This window comes from Lolium perenne, chromosome 4 (genome assembly GCF_019359855.2).
Source record: "Lolium perenne isolate Kyuss_39 chromosome 4, Kyuss_2.0, whole genome shotgun sequence".
In the NCBI taxonomy this organism is placed as follows: domain Eukaryota; kingdom Viridiplantae; phylum Streptophyta; class Magnoliopsida; order Poales; family Poaceae; genus Lolium; species Lolium perenne.
This window is the reverse complement of record NC_067247.2, coordinates 356,301,782-356,307,437: the sequence shown is the minus strand read 5'-3', so window position 1 is coordinate 356,307,437 and position 5,656 is coordinate 356,301,782.

Sequence of the window (5,656 nt, the reverse complement as noted above, 5' to 3'; positions counted from 1 at the left end):
GGAGATCAAGACACGCTGCAAGGGGAGTCTCCCACTTCCAGTCTCTTTACTTTGTTTTTGTCTTGCTTTACTTTACTTTATTTACTGCTTTGTTTGCTTCATTATATCAAAACACAAAAAATTAGTTACTTGCATTTACTTTATTTTACTATCTTGTTTGCGTTCTCAATATTAAAAACACAAAAAAATTATTTACTTGCATTTACTTTATTTAGTTTGATTTATTTACTACTGCTGAAATGGGTACTCCTGAAAATACTAAGTTGTATGAGTTCACAAGCATAAATAATAATGATTTCCTATGCACACCTATCGCTCCACCTGCTACTACAGCAGAATTTTTTGAAATTAAACCTGTTTTACTGAATCTTGTTATGAGAGAGCAATTTTCTGGTGTTAGTTCTGATGATGCTGCTGCCCATCTTAATAATTTTGTTGAACTTTGTGAGATGCAAAAGTATAAGGATGTAGATGGTGACATTATAAAATTAAAATTGTTTCCTTTCTCTTTAAGAGGAAGAGCTAAAGATTGGTTGCTATCTTTGCCTAAGAATAGTATTGATTCATGGACTAAATGTAAGGATGCTTTCATTGGTAGATATTATCCTCCTGCTAAAATTATATCTTTGAGAAGTAGCATAATGAATTTTAAGCAATTGGATAATGAGCATGTTGCTCAAGCATGGGAAAGAATGAAATCTTTGGTTAAAAATTGCCCTACCCATGCATGGACTGACTACTTGGATGATCATCCAAACCTTTTATGCAGGATTGAATTTTTTCTTCACGGAACCTATTGGATTCAGCTGCTGGAGGTACTTTTATGTCCATCACTCTAGGCATCGCAACAAAGCTTCTTGATGATATGATGATTAATTACTCTGAATGGCACATGGAAAGATCTCCACAAGGTAAGAAGGTAAATTCTGTTGAAGAAACCTCCTCCTTGAGTGATAAGATTGATGCTATAATGTCTATGCTTATGAATGGTAGATCTAATGTTGATCCTAATAATGTTCCGTTAGCTTCATTGGTTGCCCAAGAAGAACATGTTGATGTGAACTTCATTAAAAATAATAATTTCAACAACAATGCTTATCGGAATAATTCTAGTAACAACTATAGGCCATATCCTTCTCATAATAGTAATGGTTATGGTAATTCTTATGGGAATTCTTACAAAAATAATAGGAATGTACCCTCTGGTCTTGAAGCCATGCTTAAAGAATTTATTAGTACACAAACCGCTTTTAATAAATCTGTTGAAGAAAAGCATGGTAAAATTGATATTCTTGCTTCTAAGGTTGATAGTCTTGCTGCTGATGTTGATCTTTTGAAATCGAAAGTTATGCCTAATAAAGATATTAAGTCATTTTCTACAGCAAACGCCATCCAAGTTCGAATTAATGAGAATATTAGATTGATGGCTGAATTGCGTGCTAGGTGGGAAAAAGAAGAAAATGCTAAAGAGAATAATGTAGCTAAAGTTTGGACTATTACCACCACTAGTAATGATAATGCTTCACATGTTGCTACACCTCCTACTATAGATGATAAAATAATTGGTGTTGGCAATGTTTCTACTCCTAATGCAAAGCGTGCAAAACTGCCTGAAACTGCTAAAACTGCTGAAACTGCTTGTGATAAAACTGCTAAAAAAATTCAAAATATTGGGGACAATGATCCCATTGCTTTAGATCATAATGGTTTAGATTTTGATGATTGTCACATCTCTGAAGTTATAAAGTTCTTACAAAAACTTGCTAAAAGTCCTAATGCTAGTGCTATAAATTTGGCCTTTACAAAACATATTACAAATGCTCTCATAAAAGCTAGAGAAGATAAATTAAAACTTGAAACTTCTATTCATAGGAAGTTAGAAGATGGTAGGGAGCCCATCATTAAGATGAAGGTCAATGATTTTGATTGTAATGCTTTATGTGATCTTGGTGCATGTATTTCCGTTATGCCTAAGAAAATCTATATTATGTTTGACTTGCCACCATTGAAAAATTGTTATTTGGATGTTAATCTTGCTGATAATTCTACAAAGAAACCTTTGGGGAGGATTGATAATGTTCGCATTACGGTTAACAATAACCTTGTCCCCGTTGATTTTGTTGTCTTGGATATTGAATGCAATGCATCTTGTCCCATTATATTGGGAAGACCTTTTCTTCGAACTGTTGGTGCTATTATTGATATGAAGGAAGGTAATGTTAAATATCAATTTCCTCTCAAGAAAGTTATGGAACACTTCCCTAGAAAGAGAATGAAGTTACCTTTTGATTCTATTATTAGAACAAATTATGATGTTGATGCTTCACCTCTTGATAATACTTGATACACACTTTCTGCGCCTAGCTGAAAGGCGTTAAACAAAAGCGCTTATGGGAGATAACCCATTGTTTTACTTCTGCACTTTTGTTTTATATTTGAGTCTTGGAAGTTGTTACTACTGTAGCAAACTCTCCATATCTTTATTTTATTGCATTTTTGTGCCAAGTAAAGTGTTTGATAGTAAGGTTCATACTAGATTTGGATTACTGCGCAGAAACAGATTTCTTGCTGTCACGAAATTGGGTAGCCCCGTCTGTAGGTAACTCAGAAAAATCTGCCAATTTACGTGCGTGATCCTCAGATATTTACGCAACTTTCATTCAATTTGAGCATTTTCATCTGAGCAAGTTAAGTGCCCCAGAAAAATTCGTCTTTACGTACTGTTCTGTTTTGACAGATTCTGCCTTTTATTTTGCATTGCCTGTTTTGCTATGTTTGATGGATTTCTTTGTTCCATTAATTTTCAGTAGCTTTGTGCAATGTCCAGAAGTGTTAAGAATGATTATGTCACCTCTGAACATGTGAATTTTTGATTATGCACTAACCCTCTAATGAGTTTGTTTTGAGTTTGGTGTGGAGTAAGTTTTCAAGGATCAAGAGAGGAGGATGATACAATATGATCAAGGAGAGTGAAAGCTCTAAGCTTGGGGATGCCCCCGTGGTTCATCCCTGCATATTTCAAGAAGACTCAAGCATTAAGCTTGGGGATGCCCAAGGCATCCCCTTGTTCATCGACAACATTATCAGGTCACCTCTAGTGAAACTATATTTTTATTCCGTCACATCTTATGTGCTTTACTTGGAGCGTCTTTATGTTCTTGTTTTTGTTTTGTTTGAATAAAATTGGATCCTAGCATTCATTGTGTGGGAGAGAGACATGCTCCGCTGTTGCATATGAACACATATGTTCTTAGCTTTATTCTTAATGTTCATGGCGAAGGTTGAAACTACTTCGTTAATTGTTATATGGTTGGAAACAAAAAATGCTACATATGGTAATTGGTATAATGTCTTGAATAATTTGATACTTGGCAATTGTTGTGCTCATGTTTAAGCTCTTGCATCATGTACTTTGCACCTATTAGTGAAGAAATACCGTAGGGCTTGTTAAAATTTGGTTTGCATGATTGGTCTCTCTAAGTCTAGATATTTTCTGGTGAGGGTTTGAACAACAAGGAAGACAGTGTAGAGTCTTATAATGCTTGCAATATGTTCTTATGTAAGTTTTGCTGTACCGGTTCATACTTGTGTTTGCTTCAAATAATCTTGCTAGCCTAATCCTTGTATTGAGAGGGATTACTTCTCGTGCATCCAAAATCCTTGAGCCAAAAACTATACCATTTGTGTCCACCATACCTACCTACTACATGGTATTTTCCGCCATTCCAAAGTAAATTGCTTGAGTGCTACCTTTAAAATTCCATTCTTTGTCTTTGCAATATATAGCTCATGGGAAAAATAGCTTAAAAACTATTGTGGTATTGAATATGTACTTATGTATCTTATTTCTTAATAATTAAGTTGCTTGTTGAGCGATAACCATGTTCCCGGGGACGCCATCAACTATTTCACTTTGTTGAATATCATGTGAGTTGCTATGCATGTTCGTCTTGTCTGAAGTAAGGGTGATTTATCATGATCAAATGGTTTGAGTATGCATATTGTTAGAGAAGAACATTGGGCCGCTAACTAAAGCCATGATCCATGGTGGAAGTTTCAGTTTGGACAACAATCCTCAATCTCTTATGAGAATATTATCTGTTGTTGAATGCTTATGCATTAAAGACGAGTCCATTACCTGTTGTCTATGTTGTCCCGGTATGGATGTCTAAGTTGAGAATAATCAAAAGCGAGAAATCCAATGCGAACTTTCTCCTTAGACCTTTGTACAGGCGACATAGAGGTACCCCTTTGTGACACTTGGTTAAAACATATGTTATGCAATGATAATCCATGTAAATCCAAGCTAATTAGGACGAGGTGCGGGCACTATTGGTATACTATGCATGAGGCTTGCAACTTGTAGGACATATTATACATAACACATATGCTTTATTACTACCGTTGACAAAATTGTTTCTTGTTTTCAAAATAAAAGCTCTAGCACAAATATAGCAATCCATGCTTCCCTCTGCGAAGGGCCATTCTTTTACTTTTATGTTGAGTCAGTTTACCCACTTCTTTCTATCTTAGAAGCAAACACTTGTGTTAACTGTGCATTGATTCTTACATACTTGCATATTTGCATTTATCATATTACTTTGTATTGACAATTATCCATGAGATAAACATGTTGAAGTTGAAAGCAACTTCTGAAACTTATATCTTCCTTTGTGTTGCTTCAATGCCTTTACTTTGAATCTATTGCTTTATGAGTTAACTCTTATGCAAGACTTATTGATACTTGTCTTGAAAGTACTATTCATGAAAAGTCTTTGCTATATGATTCAGTTGTTTAACTCATTGTCTTTACCATTGCTTTGAATCGCTGCATTCATTACATATGCTTACAATAGTATTGATCAAGATTATGATAGCATGTCACTTCAAAAACTATCTTTGTTATCGTTTACCTACTCGAGGACGAGTAGGAACTAAGCTTGGGGATGCTTGATACGTCTCAAACGTATCTATAATTTCTTATGTTCCATGCTACTTTATTGATGATACTCACATGTTTTATACATACTTTATGTCATATTTATGCATTTTCCGGCACTAACCTATTGACGAGATGCCGAAGAGCCAGTTGTTGTTTTCTGCTGTTTTTGGTTTCAGAAATCCTAGTAAGGAAATATTCTCGGAATTGGACGAAATCAACGCCCAGGGACTTATTTTTCCACGAAGCTTCCAGAAGACCGAAAGGATTACGAAGTGGGGCGACGAGGCGCCGCCACACCAGCGCCACGCGGCCAAGGATGGGGCCGTGCTTGCGCACAGTTGACGTGGGCGTAGTAGCTTCCTTGTGATGTTGGGAACCCCAAGAGGAAGGTATGATGTGTACAACAGCAAGTTTTCCCTCAGTAAGAAACCAAGGTTTATCGAACCAGTAGGAGCCAAGAAGCACGTTGAAGGTTGATGGCGGCGAGATGTAGTGCGGCGCAACACCAGGGATTCCGGCGCCAACGTGGAACCTGCACAACACAACCAAAGTACTTTGCCCCAACGAAACAGTGAGGTTGTCAATCTCACCGGCTTGCTGTAACAAAGGATTAGATGTATAGTGTGGATGATGATTGTTTGCAGAGAACAGTAGAACAAGTATTGCAGTAGATTGTATTCGATGTAAAAGAATGGACCGGGGTCCACAGTTCAC